Consider the following 20,385-nt stretch of genomic DNA (forward strand, 5'->3'; position numbering starts at 1 on the left):
CAACTCTTCAGTATTCTCTCCTTCCTTCTAGACTTCACCCTATGATCGTGGAATAGGCACAAGACTTTTTTCCTGACCCTTATACACTTCTATTCCATCCTTCTCAATAATCTCTACAACTAATAAACTTGAACTATTTAGGTTGGGCATTGATGTATCTCTAGATTGTGCTTCTACCTCTTTCATCTAAATCATAGCTGTTGGTATTGTAGATGGTGTCCTAGTTGTATCATCCTTTTGTTCCAGGTTAACACTTTGATCTCTTTGTAGATCCTCTGATTCCTTTTCTTTTATCTTTTTAGTTCGTGGGGGTACATTTGATGTATCTTTTGTCTTCTCCCCTGCACGTGCAACTTCTGCCTATTGAATCTCATCCACTCTCACCAATATAGGAGTATTGCATAAAAGTGCTGCATTGGTAGAGTTGTGCAAAATTTTCTTCAAATCATTCTCAATCAAAGGATTGACATTCTGTTTTATTCTATTAGGAACATCCTTGATGCTTACTGAGTCGTGTTGACTCTTTTGGTCATCATGTGGGGGATTGGCACTCTACATTTGTGTATATATCCTATACATCTTGTTGCTCTTCTTCAGTTGTTTCCTCCTTTTCTATTCCTTCAACTCCCTCCACATTACTTTCCTTGACTGCGCTTACCTCTTTATCTTTCACTTCCTCATCCTTCTCAGGTTATTGCTCCTCTTGTTCACCTTTGTCAGTTATAACTTTAGTGGATAACCCATAAATAGATTTCCAAATTGATGTACTTTTGGTTACCACATCTTCCATTTTTTTCTTTAGAATGTATTTGGGGGAAAATTTCCCTTTATTCTTCTCCATTGCTTTGGCAATCATCTTTTTATCCAATTGAAACATTACTTGGGCTAGAGTAGTTTACCTAATTTGTCTTTCAATGGTCAAACTGAATTGCCACTTTTTCTCAACTCTTTCATAAAGACTTTTAGGTAAAGAGTTGGAAATCTCTAAAGCAGTGGTCTTGAAAGTAACCATCATTTCATATATGGCCTCTTTAACCTTATTTTTATCAATACTCCCTAGCTTATCAAAATCAACATGTGTAAAACCTGACAAATTTGCATTGGTTGTAATCTTTTCACACAAGTTGTTAATGTCAGAAGAGGGATTGTGACTTACCACCTTGAATTGACTCAAGTCATCTAACTCTGTCTTTTCCTCATTTGAATCTTTCTGAGGTGTGTACTTCTTGCTTAATCTCTTGAATGTCTTCGGAGCAGGCTGGGTTGGGTCTATTGCAGTATTGGCTTTCTTTATTTTAGCCTTTGTCACTCCTTTAGCCTATATAGTGGCTACCCTTGTGCTTTACCTAGTTATACGTATAGTTGTCTTTTATTGTGACTTCTTCATAGTCTTCTTAGGTTTCTCCACTATTTCAATCTATGCTTTCCTTTTGTTCTTCTTTTCCTTAGGTGCTTCCTCAACTTCTTCTTCCTTGACACCTTCAACATCTTCACCTAGACCTTGGGTAAGTTTCAATGGTGGTTGGCCATGTTCTTCATCTTCTTCTTCACCTTCACCTTCACCAAATCTCTCTTTAAGCTTTTTGATAATTTCGTTCTTCTATCTCAAAATTGTAGTTGTTTTCAAGTCAATGGTTATTATGGATTTGGCTTCATTGTAGTTTCCAAAAGATGTAGCATCTTTATCAATTTATTCTACCAGTAAGGTTGTGATTATTGTAGAGGCTTCATTGAAATTGATCCCATATGGCAAGGGTTTTAACCATCTAACCTTGGGTATTGCTACTTGCACATATGTATAATTTGCATCAACTAGGAAACACACATAATTATAACGTTGTTCCACTAATGATTCATGAATCCTCAATTTTGTTTCATGGATTTCTTAGAGTCATCAAAATAACTAGTCATAACTAACCCAAAATTGTCTCCAAGTTGTTCAATAAATTCTAAAATCTATTGTGTAACTGACATGTTGGTCTTCGAAGCAACTTTACTAAAAGTAGGAAATGTGTTTTGCACATAGAAAAATATGCAAACAATCAAAGAACCAAACTTAAAAGAGCACTTTTGGCCTTGCTAATGGCTTCTAAGTTTTATGATAATTGTTGTATTTGTTATTCGACAAGGTCATAGGAATGATCTCTCTTCACAATTTTGTAACCTAAATCCACTGCCATATAGGAAACACTGTTTAGCCGGCTTGACTGAAATAACTTATGGCCAATGACTTTGATTGCAAAGGCAAAAATGAGATGTGAAATAGTATCTATTTATATCCCTCTCTTATTCCACATGGCACCTATATTCTTTTCAAAAACCTCCTTTGCATAACTTTGTATGACCCAATTTTCCATAATTATGACAAGTGGGTTTATATTTCTTACCTTTGTTATTCTTTTTCTCACCACTTTTAGATGATTCTCATTCTTCAATATTAGTGTATCCCAATCTAGCTATATCATTATTAAGTCTTGGTGATTTTGTCAAATTCTCAAAATATTTTATGGCTTCAATTGGTTTGTTGAATCTTTCAATGAATTCCTTTTTTGTTCTTAGTTCATTTTTCAATAGATCATTCAATGATTTTAGGGTTGTGATCTCAATGTCCTTTCCATTCAATTCATGGTTTGTAAGCATTAATTGATTTATTGTATCCAATTTCATGTTAGCAAGCTTTTACACATATGATGTCTTCTCTTCGACTCTGTTGACCAGTATTCTTTTGTGTTCTTCAATCATGACTTTGTCTTCCTTGGCTTTTTTTTTCATTTCAGTTATCTAACATAGTAATATTGATTGTACTTCTTGTTCTCTTTTGAAATTTTTGACTTCTTTAGTTAGGGCATTGTTCTTTTCCATCAAACTTGTAACTGCTACATCAAGTTCATTTGAGTTTCCATCCTGAAACAATCTATTAGTATCTTCTTCTTGGAATTCAGTGTCATTTTGTTGAATAACCAATTCCTTTCTTTTCTAAATGAACATTGCAATTCCTCTTTTGCCCCCCCCTTGAGTTGATGTAGGGGAACCTATATTTTATTCTTCTATTTCTTAACAATCTTTCCCAACTTGTACACTTTCATCTTCAAGATCTTACCTCCAAAGATGTAAAAGTTTACTTTATAAAGAAGTAAGTTCTGATACCAATTGTTGGAAATAACAATGGGAAAGTAAGTGGGGGGGGGGGGGGGGGGGGGGGGGGGGTGCGGGGGCTATGGGTGAATCAACACTCAAATTTGTTTCTTCTTAAAACATATCACCAACATCAATATCATAACTTAACATATAAATCGAATTAACTTCACATGCATCACATCGATAGTATAAGGTAAATAATGCATAACACAATAAATTTGGTTACCTAGAAACCCTCTAATAAGAATGTAAAATTGGGGTGGGGATGACACCCACAAATCTTCACTACTACAGTTGTAAAGTGTGGCCAATTATGGCTACAATGTGTTTGATCATAATCTATGATCCACCTTGTGAGAGGTCTTCCCTGATAGAGCCTTAGAAACACTATTAGGTCTCATCTTGTTAGAGGATTTAAACTTATAATAAAGTACTTGGTTAAGATATTTATAATAACTTGTTAGGACTACTCGGTTAGGAGATTTGCTTTGTATCACCTATTAGAATGATTTAGCACCGTGATCCTTCGATTAGCACCTTGCTACTTAATGTCAAATGTCCTCCTTGTTGTTTAAACCTTGATCTTCCTGATTAGATATGTCTCCTTTGTCCTTCCACTTCTTTGCTCAATTCTTCTCAAACTAATACTACAAAGTATCACTCTATCATATCCATCTAAGCCACCATGTGAATGCCTTATGAACTCTTAACATTCGTCTCCTCGCACACTCATAAACTTCTTAGGGTTTAGCCTTTTTAAATAAATATTGGTTGTGACGGATTAGGTAAGAATCGACAACTATGGTTGATCCTTGTTGCCACCTAAAGCTTCCCTCAATTGGATTGGTTACATGTATTATTTAGGGATTCATAATATGTCTCCATACATATCTTCTATAATTGTAAAATATTGTTTATGTCGGCCCAAAAATAGTTTACATAGAAGTTTATGCCATTACAAACATTTATGTCATGAACTATTCACTCGGCATTTAGAGGCTCTAATGCTTGGCCTCCACTATGCTCTTAATGTTGTAACTTAGCTTATGAGTATCTTAGCACTCACTGTCTACTCGATACCTAAATCACTCAGCGCATACTAGTTTACTCAACACCTTTTTCTACTCAACATGTGAATGACTCTGTACACACTGAATGCTTGACACCTACTAGTACTCGACACTAATTGTCATATTGCTTGGCATGTATTGTCTGGAGATTGATGCTTGACATGCTTTGATTACTCAACATGCACTTAGTTTCTGCTAGATAATGACTTAAGTATTTTGTCACTACCTTGTCAAAACAAATCTGAGATTAACAATATGGTGGCATTCCATCCTTAGTGGGTTCTCTCAATCTCTTCTTCCTTATAGGTATAAATGGCCATCTGGTTGGCATATTTTTGTTAGATTGGGGTTGTCATTTCACCAAATGACTGATTTGTTAGCGTTTGATACAAATAGTCAACTTATATAACACAAAAGGAAGTTAAGCACTTGCCACAAACCCTAAGGGGAGCATTTTGTCAAAAATCTCCTCCTCAGAATTATCTAAGAGCCTAAGGATTCAAACTTGTAACCAAGCTTTGATACCACTTGTTAGAGTAGGGTTACCTTTGTATGAAAAGACTGATCTATTAGTGTTTGATACAATCACTTGACTTATAGCACATAGGAGGCAATTAAGCCCTTGTCACAAATCCTAAGGGAAGCATTGCATATTTTGTCAATGCTTTCTAGAGCACTCACTACAACACAATGATAAATATTGAAACAACCAAGGTGAATAGTAATTTTTTAACTATAAAAAATATAAGTCTTTCTAGAAACTTGATGCGGGAGCATTTGATTTTCTTAGTGATCTTGCATATTTCTTCTATGTTTATTCTCAAGTAATGATCATTGGTTGTTGAGATTGTAGACCATTCGATTTAATGAAGAGTTGTGTGATTCTTACATGGGGCCATTTGAGATTCTTAATGGTGATTTTGAGAATATGTAATGATATATATCTATGATATATATTTCTTATCAATTTTTTATCCTCATCATTGAGACTATCTTTGGGGTTCATCCTATGAGATATAATACATCTCCCAAATCATATGAAAGAGTAAATATCCTAAGCCAACATGTCTGTTAAAGTGAATTAATATGGAATTTTTTTGATGTACCTAAGAGTAGAATAGTAGACTAACTAAATAGGAAGATCTTGTAATTGAGTTCTCATGAGTATATTGATCTCTTGTTAGATTTATACATATTTTAAGGCTTCAACTAGACAGATCTTATTCCCTAACACATTGTATGTTATTAATCATTGAACTTGAATGTAATCAATTGAATCTATCCATTTATTTTCTTCTTCATTTAATATTCTTTCAGATGTTACTCTTGCTAAATGGTTGTACATCTCCATCAGGGATTCTTCATCCTAGGACATTATCAAAAATCTATTTTGGACTTCTTTTATTTTTCTTTATTTACTAAATCTTCAATATCTTGAGATAAAAAATTTTTAGTTTCACACCATTTGTTGAACTAAGATTGTGATTCAATTCTACACCTTCCTAAATTCTCTATGAGAAATTTTTTAGGTTCACCTAGACCTCATTAAACATATTTATCCATAAACTTTCATTCATAATTTGTTGTAATAAACATAATAGCCTATTTGACCTTCCTAGTTATCAAGCCTATTTATGATTTGTTACTGAAAAAGTTGTCTTGCATAATTCAATTCATAATAACTATAGCAAGTTTCCACACTGGAGATTCGGCTCAACAACTTTAGAATGTCCTTTTCATTTATTTTTCCTATAATCTACATTTAATGGCCATACAGTGGCATATAGCACTAAAGTGGGGTATTAATGTATGATTGTAAATTGTATGAACCTCATTGATGTTTACGATTCCAAACTTGTTTAATATTCGTATTATTTTCATCTTAGTATGCATTTTTTGAATTAATGTTGTATGTCAAAAAATATTGAACATAAAATATGAGTCCTCTCCAAATCCAATTTTATCATTAACCAATGTGTGCTCTTACTTATAGGTGTGCCCTTTTATCATTTCATCTCTTTAGTTATCTGTTGTTTAATATAGGTCATATATTGCTATGTGTGACCCTCTAAATTCCATATGGATACTGAAACTCAATTTTATTTAGAATCTAGCATTGTCTCTACAATTATTACCTCTAAAGAAATATTTTTATGCCTATTGGTAAGAGAAAATTATTATAATTAAGTTAGGCTTGGACCAAGTTACCACTAATAACTCGATCCATAATTTTTTCCTAGAAATTTAAATCTCGTGTAGATCTCAATGATTAAGTGGAAAATTCAAAATATTATTGACATTTATATTTGATAATATATAAAAATAATTATCTTAAATCATTTTGGAGAGATGAAATAAATTGCAAGGTTGGATCCACAGTTTAAAGATATCTTATAAAGTGCAAATATGTTGATCAACAAGCCTCAAGATGCAATTTTTTTTTTTTGACATCTAGCAGTCAACAACTACATCATCAACCTAAGAATTTGAATGGATTTTGAAGAAAATTATGAAATCACATATTGACAATTATCTTGTACACTACCTTTGTGTTTGGGTATGGTTTCTTGTTATCATAATATCTAACCATTTGAGGTTTTGATTTCAATTTAACAACATGATTTTGATAAAATTTGATTAAATTTTTATATTAAGTTTTACTATATTATGCTTCAGTACATCTCTATTTTACATTTATCTCATATAAATATAAGACACACTTAGGATTCCAGAGCACAAACATTCCCTTTGTTATCATATTGGCTATTTCTGGAGGCAGAAATCACCAAAATAGGGGGTTGACTAAAGAATCCCCTATATAACCACACACACACATACACTCCAATTCCAATTTTTGTAGGAAAACATAACTCCTTATCTTGAAACATTTACAAATCCATTAATTTAAATCTTATTTACAACTACCAAGTCATCCTAGGCAATTCGGTCGTAGAGCAAGTTTCAATTGATAAATTTTTCTTCCTCAAAATTGTTCATTTTTTTAGTAACAGTTTTAGGAAATAGAAACCAAAATTTGGAAGTGGAATTATCTGCACATTCTTGGGGACCAAATGAATATAACCCACATGGAGACAAAACTAGTTTGGTTCATGAGTGTAGAAAATATCCTCTTAATTTTCCTTTGTACTTTATTTATGATTTAATAAAGTCTTATTTTTTTATTTGTAGTTATTTGTATAAATCTCTTAATCCTATCAATTCTAAGAAACAATTGAATAGAAGCCATCATAGATAGTGAATCTACTCTTTTACAATGGTAAACCAATCATTCTTGCATTTTTGTTTCTTCATATTCTAATGTGAGTGGAAAAGAGGGTTCTTAATCTTGTTTAGTCTCCCATTTTTAAAATCATAGGTAGTTAGACATAATCTTCTTACCTTATTAGGTCTCAATATAAAATAAGCATTAAGTTACAAGAACTTTCATCAAGTCTTCATTTAGTTGGTCAACAAAACTATTTAAAATATTTAAATAAAAATATTTCATTTCTAATTAAGGGATGTAGTCAATGTGATGCAAGAGCATCCTGGGTGTAAGAGAAATCTTGCATTACCCAAAAATATTTCCTTTTTTATTCTTGAATAAGGGTTGTTTCAATGCAGAATCGGTCTATTTGGAGGCCTTCTACTTAGTAAGCCATTCATACTATCTCAGAATGTCCTATTTTTAGAGGTGGATGTTCATCTTAGATATATCAACCTATTATTTGAGGCTTAGTGCCATATCATGAGTATTCGTAGATTTATTATAGACTTTTGGTGTGCAAGTTTGGTATAAATACTTTAGGCTCATTGTTTAATGTCTAAACATGCCTGGATAAGGCCCGAAAAACTTGGTAGATGGGCATTTGCGTGAATTTGTGCTTGTAGATTAGAAGCTGAGAATTTTGAAAAGTGGTTATAATGGCCAATAAGAGCAATGATTCAAAAGTTATTGCCTTCCAGAGTTAGGCCAGCAAAAACTTTAAAAATAAATGTGAAAGGTGTATTTGGATTATTGGATATGTATTGTTAAGGTCTATTGGCCCTAGGTATTAAGTTTGCGTGTCTAGAACCTTCTCGGGTGCCATAAAATTGCCTATTTAAGAAATGTTCGTACATTGTCTATGATAACTCTCGATGATAGTTCACAACTTTGTCTTGTAGATTACTGTAATGAAACCCATATTTTTTCTCGCAAATTGTTGTTATTTATTTGTTTCGATTATATGTTTATGGTATTAAGGGGAGCACACTTCATTAAGTGGTATCTAAGTTTGAGTTCTTGAGTGTGTAAACAGGTTGCCGATTGTGAGGCAGATGCACCAAGATCATGGTTTGGGCTATGTTTGTAGAAAGATCACCGACTATGAGGCGGTTTACAATAGGGTTTCAATACAAGCAAAAAGATGCCTCCATGAGGAGAGCATGGTGGGAGAGTTTTAGGTGTTACACCTAAGGGTTTTAGAGCTTTCCAGAGATAAATGCAAGCATTGTAATAATAAATGCACAAAGGAATGAATGTTACCATAGGATGTGATGAAAGTGAGGATGAAAGAGAAGAAACAAATGTTCATCAAATGGTAGTAGATGAAGTTCTTAACCCAGAGGGAAAAAAAAAATTTAAGTCTATTTCCGAGATTGGAAAAAGACCTAACTTTGATGTTCCCACATTTTCAGGAAATCTTAACACAAAGGAATTGTTTGATTAGATCAATGAATTGGAAGAGTACTTTGAATACGAAGATATTGAAGATTCAAATAGGTTGAAGTTTGCAAAGGCCAAACTGAAGGGTCACATTAAGATCTTGTGGTAGGAGATCCAATTGGAGCAAAATAGAAGAGTGAAGGACAAAATCACTAGATTATGAAGCGACAATTGAATACTATAGATTATGAGATTGATCTACTAAAGAAAAGGTGATGGTTGAAGCAGGCCAGATGATCTATTCAAGAGTTTAATGAGGAGTTCTATCAAGTTCTCAAAAGAACTGACCATATGGAAGCTGATAAGGTGAAAGTTGCCCATTATATTAATGGGTTAAGACCAAGCCTTCAGGAGGAGTTGAGCCTGGTTCGAATGACCAGTATTGAGGAGGCGTACCAGTTTTCCCCAAGAGTTGAAGAGAAGCTAAGAAAAATATTTGATAACAAGAATAGTGGAAGAAGTCATTATAGAAGATCTGGTGGATGGTCATATAAAGGCCAAAATTATGATCAGAAGAACAAGGATGAGGTAAGTAGTATGATACGGAGGTTAGATGAACCAATCAAAGGTTCATGCTACTAGTTTCTTGAAAGACTTCTAGGGTATCTAGTTAACCACACCACTTGACACCTATAGGATCTTCATTACATATGGATCCCCTGGTCTCTCTTTCCAACCTAACTACCAAGAAAGATTCACCAATAATGTCAAAACATGATTTATTCTTGCTTTCCTAGCCATAGCACTTAAACCACTTTAAAGGCTTCTAACCTCCAAATCTTGTAATTATCCTTATATAGGTGTGGAGTTTTCTCCAAAGACTTCAATTCAACCAACAAGTGGTGTTAGGAACCCCACCTAGTTAAACTTTTTAACCGATTTCACCAACTCTTCACAAAACATGCTCAAAAGTCTACTAGTCCAATTAGGTTTTCTACACCAAGAAAATAGGGATTTTCTCCTAATCCTTCAAAAGAATATCTATATCATTTCTTCTAATTCTTGAATCATTTTCCAATCCCTCAAGGATTTTTGGGGTCTTTAGGTCACCACCTTCCGTAGAATACCCTAACTCAAATTGAGTGAAATTAAGGGTTTTCAGGCTCTCACTAGCTCCTCTGTAAGATGGAAAGTTTTAAGCTAGTAAATGGATTGGTCTAATCACGCCCTCTTGAAAAAATCTTGGTAAGACTCCTATCTTCAAATTCATAAAGGAATTTTGGTTCTAACTATGTACCTTTGCAAGTTATGTTGTCAACAAATTAGTCTCCTCTAGTTAGGGTTACCACAGGCTCACCTAGGGCAAGGCATTAAAAAAAGCTCCTCTACATTTTAGGGTCCAAGCTTCTTTGCAAACTATCTAGACAAAATGAGTGACAGTTCCAAAATAAAACTATTTACAAAAAGGAAACAAATATGAACAAAAATCCTAATTAATACAACACAGGATCAAGAAAACATCTAAAATACAACGTGCACAAGTTATAGTGCCAACTTCAATCCTCTAATTACCCACTGTCATGAAATTACACATAAAATTCACACAAAATCACTTTGAAACTTCATTACTCAAAGTTTCTCTCTGTACAATGGGTGTCCAACACTGCACTTAGATGAGGTCATGTCTTATGTATATTGTTTAGATAGTCACTTACCTCTTAGGCTCTTTGTTAAGGAGTTTCAACATTTGGACAATGTTGTCTTGCTCTCATCCCCTTCCTTGATTCTAATTTGATGGTAGCCACTCTTGACGTTCAACTTGGTGAAATACTTAGATCCTCCTATACAATCCATCAAATCCTCAATCCTAGGTATATGAAACCTATATTTGATTGTAATCCTATTTATAGCCTTAGAATTATTACAGGGCGTCCAATTACCACCTTTTCTTGGATGCTAATACCAGTGGTACTGCACAAGGGTCGATGCTCTTGTTGATCAATCTTTGGTCTTGCAACTCCTGCACTTGTCTAGCGACTTCCTCGTTCTACTCTAGGGTGAGCTTGTAGGCTGCCTTGTTTGGTAAAGAAGCCCCTAGAAAAAAGTCTATCTAATGACTAATAGATCTCTTTGTAGGTAATGTTGGAGGTCCTCTATTACTAATTATGTCCTTGAACTTCCCAAGCAAGTCTTGTACTTCCTCTGGTATTGGTGTCTGCATAGTCTTCTCACCTTCTTTGGGTTGCACCACTATAGCATATCCTTCACCTCCATTTTGAAGAGTTATAATAAAATCCTTGCCACTATTGAATAAGATTCTAGGGGACTTTGACTATGTTTTCTCTTCATCTATTAGTAACTATATTTTGAAGGTCATGCCATCCTTCTTGAAAGAGATTATGTTCTCCTTTCCACCATAGATGGATTCCCTGTCATATTGCCATGGTCTACCCAAGAGGAGATGGCATACATCCATAGGCAACACATAACATATCAACTTGTCTTTATATCCTCCAATGGAGAAATCTACCCATGTCTGCTTATATACAGGGACACTTTGCCCCTTATTCAACCATGTCACCTTGTATGGATTAGTATAGGGTATCTTCTCCAACTTGAGCTTCTTTATTGCTTCCTCTGAGATTATGTTATCTCTAGAACTTGAATCCATAATAACCTTACATACTTTACCAATTATCTTGCATCTTATTAAACATAAGGCTATTCTCTGCTTTGGCTTCTCTTTGACTAGTTGTCTGATTAGAGCTCTTCTAAATATCAAATTCTCCCCTGTCTATGACTCAATATGGCTAACATCTAGTAATGTCCACAATTATAGAACTTCATGCTAGAAAACTATTAGTTGCTTTTTCCTGCACCTCTTCCTTTGTTAGAACCCAATTGAGTTCCTTAACCTCTTCCATGGCCTCTTCTAGTAGTGGTCTCGTTCCCATGCTCTATAGATTTATACTCTCCTTGATTTCTTGATTCTATACCTCTACCTTGATATCCACCTATATGACCTCTTTGGTGTCTTCCTCTTCCTATTCCTTTGGAATTCTGATCATGTTTCCTTTTGCTCTAATATTCAATCTTGATATTCAGTTGATAACATTGATGCAATGTTTTGGGATTGAGAAGAGCCATCTCTTCTTGTATACTCCATGTCAAACTATTCAAGTATCTAACCACCTTAAGACTTTCATCTTCAGATACATTTGACCTTATGCAAAGCTTTTAGAATTCCTCAGTATAGGAGGTCACATCAAGATCCCTTTGTCTAAGACCTTGCCTCTTCGAATGCAATTGAATCTCATAATCCTCTGGCATGTATGCCTCTCACTTTAAGAACCATTCCCTTCCAATAAAAAATTCATTTCTTACGTTCTTTCTCTCTCTTTCCCTCGATGAACTTCCATCATGTCAATGTAGAGCCTCTAAGCTTTGACTTTTCTACCCTCACCTTTTGTGCCTCAGTGATTCCATCACACTCGAAATGATTTTCCATTCCTTCTATCTAGTCCATGACTAGATCTGCCTACATCTTCCTACTAAATAGTGGTATCCCTTCGAGTCCCATCCCCCTAATGGCTTCCAATGCCTTTAAGAATGGTTCCTCTATAAGGATAGGGTTAGGTGTAGGTTCTTCATCCTCTCTAGCCACCTCTTTCTTCTTTCCTTCAAACTTGCCCTTGACTTCCTTAGTCATTTCTTCCACTTGAATTATATTTTTCTCTAGTTGGGTTAATCTGTCTCTGAGGAATCTATTTTCTTCCTCTTTCTCATTCACCTTTTTATCTAACTTTGCATTTTTCACCATCATAGTTTCTCCTACTGATTCCTCTGTCTGAAACATTTACCCACAAGCCTAATCTTTTGAGGCATTAGTATATTGGATGAACCAATCACTGGTTCATGCAACTAGTCTTTTTGAAAGACTTCTAGGGTGTCTTAACCACACCACTTGACACCTATAGGATCTTCATTTCCTATGGACCTCTTTGTCTCTCTAGCCAACCAAACAATTACGAAATATTCACTAATGTTCTAGCCATAGCCCTTAAACCACCTTAAACGATTCTAACCACCAAATCTTGTAATTAGCCGTACAAAGGTGTGGAGGTGTCTCCAAAGACTTCAATTCAACCAACTAGGGGTGTTATAATCCTCACCTAGTTCAACTTTTCATTCAATTTCACCAACTCTCCATAAAACAGGCCTAAAAGGCTACTATTACAATTATGTCTCCTACTCCAAGAAAATATGGATAATCTCCTAATCCTTCCAAGGAAGACTGGTATCATTTATTGTAAATCCTAAATTATATGTGTATCCCTCAAGGATTTTTGGGATCTTAAGGTCACCACCTTTCGTACAATACCTTAAGTCAAACTGAGTAAAATTAAGGGTTTCTGGACTCTCACTGAATCCTCTCCAAGATGGAAAGTTTTAACCTAGTAAATGTATTGGTGTGAATACTTCCTCTTCACCAAACCTTGGTAAGACTCGTATCTTCTAATTCCTAAAGGAATATTCGGTCTATATATGCACCTCTACAAGTTATGTTGTCTATAACTTAGTCTTCCATATTCGAGCTCACCACAGGCTCACCAATGAAAAGGCATTAAAAACAAGTCCTCTACATTTTAGGGCCAAAATTTCTGCACCATATATATATACATGGAGTCTACTCACTATTCTCAAGAGGTCATTCATAATGGATGGTGGAAAAGTGAGTTAGTACTCCATCATTGTAACTATCTTAACAGAAGCAATAGTAATGCCAAATTGAAACAATTTACAAAAAGGAAGAAAATATAAACAAAACTCCCAATTAATACCACATAGGATCAAGAAAATATCTAAACTACAACATCCATAATTTAAAAGTGTCAGCCTCAATCCTCTAACATGCATTAATACTGAAATCTTCTCTCCGTACTATGGGTGTCCAACCTTGCACTTAGGTCAGGGCATCTGTTATGTAGGGTGGTTAGGTACTTACTTACCCATTAGGGCTCTTTATCAACAAGTTGCAACATTTGGACAATGTTGTCCATGCAACATTTCAAAGTTATGAAGTTATAAAATGCAACTTTTACATCTTTTTGGCAATTTTTTTGCAAAACTAACTAAATGAGTTCTAATGCTCATTAAACCTTACCAATGAGCTTTACCATGATTGAAACATGGTTCTAACCTACCCTAGACCCTACTAACCTTATGCTGATCTACTAAGACTCTTCAAATAAAACCTTATTGCACTCCTACCATGGCCCACATGACCTTAAACAAAATACTTCTAAAATAGCCTAAAGACACACACAACAAAACAAAACTTGACTTGATTAAGCAACCCTTAGGTGCTCCTACACCATAGTAGTAGTTAGAACAAGAGAAGAAATAATTCCAATCATTTCAATGAATAAAACAATAAATATCAAAGAGGACGAGGAAGAGGAAGAGGGAAAGGATCTGGAAGAAGGGGTTTTGTGGCGAATTATTTTATTTTGGAGAAGTAGGGCATAGGGTACTGTGAAGATGAAGGATTTATAGAAGATGCAAATGGAAGACTATCTTTATTAGAGGGATTTATGGAAGCCATTGGAAGGAAAATCCAAGAAATAGGAAATTATGACAAATAAGGACTAGGATATTTTAGACAGAAGTCACTTGAAAGCATTCAATTATGCTTGCCACCATCAGTGACATTTAACATTACAAAAGTGAAGATGATAAAAGAGTTGATGTGAACCCTAGTGAAATTATATGAAAAGCCCTCTGCTTCAAATAAGGTATTTTTCATGAAGCATTTATTTAATATGAAGATGGAAGACGATGGATCTGTTGTAGATCATTTAAATAAGTTTAGTCCTGCTACTAGTTAGGTATCTTCTATGCAAATTAATTTTGATGAAGAAATTAGCGCTCTCTTGATTATGTGTTCTTTGCCTAAAAGCTAGAATGGCTTGGTAATGGCTGAGTAATTCTATTTCTAGATCTAATACCCTAAAATATGATGATGTGATTGGTATTATTTTGAGTGTGGAAACTTATATGAAAACCTCAGATGGATCTACATTAGGAAGTGTTTTAAATGCACAAAGAAGAGGAAGAATGTCGAGAGAGGAAATAATTTTGGAAATCATGGGAAATCAAGATGAAAGTCAAAGGGAAAGAGTTCTCAATCTAGAGGACCAAGAGATTGCTGGTACTATGGTAAACCAGGGTATAAGAAGAAAGTTTGTTAGACTCAAAAGAACAATGAAGGAGATGAACTAGAAGGGAACAAGGAGGAAAATGTTGTAACAAATCCAAAGAGGATGCTTTGCTTCTTTCTTTAGAAAGAATTGATGATTCATGGGTTTTAGATTTTGGTGCTTCATTTCATGCTATACCCCATAGAAGTTATATTATTGATTGTGTCCAAGGGGATTTTGGGCTTGTTTATTTGGGAGATAACAAACCATGTGAGATTGTTCGGAAGGGAAAAGTTAAGATTAAGTTGTAGAATGGGAATCGTTGGCTACTACATGACATAAGACATGTTCCAAGCCTGAGTGGGAATTTAATTTCAGTAGGGCAACTTGGTGATGAGGGTTGTTTAGTTACTTTTAATGATAAAAATTGAAAAGTTTCAAAAGGTTCCCTTGTAGTAGCAAAAAGTGTGAAAGTAGGCACCTTATATCTTTGTACAAGTCATATTGTTCCTTCTACTTTGATTTTTTCAGAGAAAAATGAATGTTTGGAAATAGTTGCTGCAGTTGAGCAAAGATAACAAACTATTGTTATCAATTTTGATAGAACATTGTGGTACAACAAACTTGGCCACATGAGTGAGAAATGTATGAAATACTTCATTCAAAGTAAGTTTTATTGGGTCTAAAATGTGTTAATATAGATTTTTGTGGAAATTGTGTGTATGGAAAAGAAAAGAGAGTGAGTTTTGTGAAGAGTGGGAAGGAAAAGAAAAATGAGAGCTTAGAGGTTGTGCAAATAGATGTATGAGGACCATCTTAGGTATCTTCCCTGGGTGGCTCTCATTATTATGTTACATTTATTGATGATGCAATTAGAAAACTATGGGTTTATCTCCTTAGACAAAAATCTGATGTATTTCAAACTTTTAAGAAATGAAAATGCTTGCTTGAGAATGAGATTGGTAAAAAGGTAAAATATCATAAATTTAATAATGGTGTTAAGTATTGTAGTCATAAATTTGAAGATTATTGCTCCACTAATGGTATTCATAGACATAAATTTATTCCAAGGACTCCATAGGAAAATGGAGTGGTTTAACATAGGAACAGGACTATAATGGAGTGTGCAAGGAGCATGAGGTTGCATACTGGGTTACCCTTTGTGGGTAGAGGCTATTAATGCTACTGTATATTTGATCATTAGAGGTCCCTCTACTCCTTTGGGTTGTGGTATTCTAGAGGAAGCATGGACTAGAAAGAAGGTGTATTCTTTTGTTAAAATCTTCGATTGTGAAGCATTTGCTCATATAGATTCTGAAAATAGAACCAAGCTGGAAGATAAGTAAAAGAAATGTGTATTGGTTGGATATGACATTGATGAATTTGGTTATATGCTTTGGAATTTTGAAAATTGTAAAATTGTAAGAAGCAGGGATGTCATATTTAATGAGAAACTATTGTGCAAAGATTTTTTCTAGCAACATGAGAAGGAAAAAGATGATTATGTAGCATTGGATGATACTCCAAAAGATGATGTTCCTACAATTCCTCATGATCTATAACAACCACAATAACAAATACTATACACCCCAGTGAATGTTAGATGGTCAACAAGGTTAAGTAGAACTCCAAAAAGATTTTCTCCTTCTTTGTACTCTATTTTACTAATAGATGCTGGTGAACCTGAATGTTATGATGAAGTTGTGCAGGTGGATACTAAGATTGAGTTTGAGTCTGTAATGGCGGATGAAATGGACTCCTTGCTGAAAAATAAGACTTGTGATTTATGCAAGTTGCCTGCAGGTAAATGGGCTTTACAGAATAAATGGATTTACAGGTTGAAAGAAGAGGATGGAGGTAATAAAATATTTAAAGCCATGTTAGTTGTAAAAGGATTTGCATAGAAAAAGAGCATTGATTTTGATAAGATATGCTCTCTTGTTGTTAAAATTACTATTATTTGTTTTATTTTAAGTATTGTGACTATTGAAGATATGCATTTGGAGAAGCTTGATGTTAAAATAACCTCTCTTCATGGTGATTTGGATTCAGAGATATATATGGCACAACCATAGGGATTTGAGGTCAAAGGTAAGGAGAAATTAGTGTGCAGATTGAAAAAAAATTTATATAGCTTGAAGCAAGCACCTCAGCAATGGTATCTGAAATTTGACAGTCTTATGCATGAGCATGGATATAGTAGGTGTCATTCATTTCATTATATTTATTTTAAGAGGTTGGATAATGACAACTACATTATTTTATGTTTATATGTTGACAATATGGTTGTAACTAGGTCTAATATGAATCACATTAAGGGTTTAAAAAAATAGTTAGCACGTTCATTTGCTATGAAGTATTTGGCGGTAGCAAAACAAATCCTTGGTATGAAGATTTTTAGAGATAGGAAAAATAGAAAATTGACATTATATTAGGTTGATTATATTGTGAAGGTGTTGCAATGTTTCTCTTTGGAGAATGCTAAAGTTGCGAGCACACTTTTACCTACTCATTTGAAGTTGACTATGTAGATGTGTCCAAGACACAAGAAGAAGATGATAAGATGTCCAAGGTACCTTATGCTTCGACTATAAGAAGCTTGATGTATGCTATGGTATGTACAAGGCTAGATATTGCACATGCAGTTAGTAGGTATATGAGTCATGCAAGGCTTGACTATTGGAATGTAGTTAAATGGATTCTAAGATATTTGAGAGGAATATCCAATACGTGTCTATATTTTGGGGGCTCTACTACTGATTTACAGGGATATGTTGACTCAGATTTGGTAGGGGATATTAATACCAAGTGGAGTACTACAAGTTATGTATTTAATATTGGTGGGGCAGCAGTGAGCTGGGTTTCTAAATAGAAGGTGAACTCTTTATCCACTATAGAGGCAGAGTATATTGCTACTATAGAGGCAACCAAGGAGGTGATATGGCTTCAATTTTTCTTGGAAGAATTGGCACATCGTCAGAAGGATAGTTGTTTGTTTACAGACAGTTAAGAGTGTTATTCATCTTGCAAAGAATTCTAGTCTACATTTAAAGACAAAACACATACAATTGTGATATCATTTCATTCGGTCAATTTAAATGGTGGACAGCTAAAGCTGGACAAGATCCATATAGATGACAATCTGACAGGTATGTTTACCCAAGTAGTGACAAGAGAGAAGCTGAACTCCTCTTCAGCTTTGGTTTCTCTTCTAGACTGAACAGAATAAAAGAACAACAGAGTCCAAGGTTGTTTGATCTAATGGGAGCCCTATGTGGTAGCAATATTGTTATAGGATCAGTGTCGAAGTGGGAGATTGTTATTTAGTGTGGAGCTTGATTAGTCCCCTAGTGGAGATTGTTAGTTTGTGGTGACTAATTAGGGAAGTACTATTGTAACCCTAAAGTGGAAAAAATACTTGCATAAAAGGGTTTAGGGTTAGGTATCTTTTATTGTGTGATGCGAAAATTGCTTCTTGCGGCAATATTAAGCTGTAAGGTATTACAGATTATAATCAAGTTGTGATCACTAGATTGTAATAAAATTGGACTTCCTATTTATTGGATGTAGCCTAGGGATTTGGTGAACAATGTTAAATCTTGGTGTCTTGTGTTCTCTTATGTGCGATTCAATAGTTTTTGATATTGTTTATATTTGCATGTAATTGTTATTTATGTCTGTGCTTTAATCCAAACATGAATGCTACCAGCACTAAGGAAGGATAGATCAAGGAAATGAAGGCCAGGCCAAAGTTGCGCATGTTGATGAAGATACCATATCATCCAATTCTAAAGATGCTAAAAGAGAATTCCAAGTTAATAGGAGAGTCCTTTTGAGTGGACAGAATGAAGCTCTTCAAAGTGTTGGGACTCAAAATTGAAGCACTAATTTGGAGTACCATTCTAAAATTTGAGTGTAATTAAGCCCCTATAAGATCTTTTCATGCATATGTACCCAACCATCATTTTGACACCTATGATGTGTCTCATATGTTCAACACCTTTCATTCAGTACAAGAGGCCTAGTTTGCAATAGAATATTTTGAACCTAGTTAAATTTAATTGCTTGCTGCTTTGGGAGTGTCTAATTTGCATACCAGAGAACCTATACTTCAAATTTCTAGTTTCTTGATATATTTTGACCAGGTTTTGAATTCCTGAAAGTTGGTTGTTTACTCTTGTCATGCTAATGCATATTGTTCAGAATTCTAGGAAGCCCTGTTTGATTAGTTATAACTTTGACTTAGTTGACTTTATTGAGAAATTTGTTTTTTACTTGTATTTTAGGGGTCAGAGACTTACTATGTTTCAATTTTGAACTTATGAAGAATCTAATTGACTAGTCTTCAAACGTGATTCCAAATGTAATTTCTAATGTTTTACTAGTAACAAGATGTGTATAACAATTAGAAGCCCTAATCAGGATGTTATAATTTTGAAACTGTGATAGATTGATCTAAATGGATTCTACCACTATGTTTTTCTCTAAAAATACTTCGAGTTTGCCAGTTTTCAAGTCTTGACAAATCTATTTGGACACTTTTCCAGGTCCATTTCATTTGCGAAAATTGTTATTCTGCTATTGTTCCTAGTTATGCAACTCCAAGTAGCCCCTTTCACGCACTTGCCAAATATGCCATGTTATTCATCATGAGCCCAAATTATAGACTTATATTCTCCACATGACAATGAATCAATACCCTAGATCTTTTTTCCCAAAGTATCTATTTGACATGTTTTCAAAGCCAAATCAAATTGCAATTTATTGTTTCTATCATGGTTGTTTGCAGGACAGTTTTAAGTGAGCAACTTTGACGGTCAAAATATTTTGACCCAGATGTCATCAAGACTTAAGAATTTGCAGGGTAAATATTTGTGGACCAGAGAACATGATTGCAAGGTTTTAGGGCTTAGTCAATTGTTTCAGTTAGTTTTTAAGGTTGGCTTTTGGGCCTCCTTACACAAATTGGACAATATATAAAAGGGGCACAACTGAGTTTTATGTGGTCAATCAATGATCATTTCAAAATTAGATTAGTACATTGAAACAAATGAGTCAAATTAAAAGGTCAAGTGTTTGAGTTTGAATTTTTTTTTAGTCAAACCCACTGGAGACCTGATTCTCCTCATTTAAGACTTTACATTCTAAATTAATGGAATATGGAAAATCTCTGAGAATAAGTCGATCTTGGTTAGAATGTATTAAATACAAAGATATAGGATGTGGAAGTATTAACATTGTTTTATGATGGTGATAATTAAAAGGGCATTGAGAGTGCACATTTTTAAGATCAAATGGGTATGTGAGTTCCATATACTTAATGAGCAAT

The 20,385-nt window shown here is 34.4% G+C and overlaps 2 protein-coding genes across 6 annotated transcripts in view; one reads left to right on the forward strand and one right to left on the reverse strand.

The window, feature by feature from the left end:
- The window catches only part of LOC149564735 (protein VERNALIZATION 1-like), a 306,073-nt gene that overhangs the window by 221,988 nt on the left and 63,700 nt on the right, over positions 1-20,385 (forward strand). The window lies entirely within an intron of this gene.
- LOC149564736 (truncated transcription factor CAULIFLOWER D-like) overlaps positions 1-20,385 on the reverse strand; it is a 248,965-nt gene that overhangs the window by 3,956 nt on the left and 224,624 nt on the right. The window lies entirely within an intron of this gene.

This window comes from Cupressus sempervirens, chromosome 3 (assembly GCF_028749045.1).
Source record: "Cupressus sempervirens isolate cs-2001-9-10 chromosome 3, ASM2874904v1, whole genome shotgun sequence".
NCBI lineage: Eukaryota > Viridiplantae > Streptophyta > Pinopsida > Cupressales > Cupressaceae > Cupressus > Cupressus sempervirens.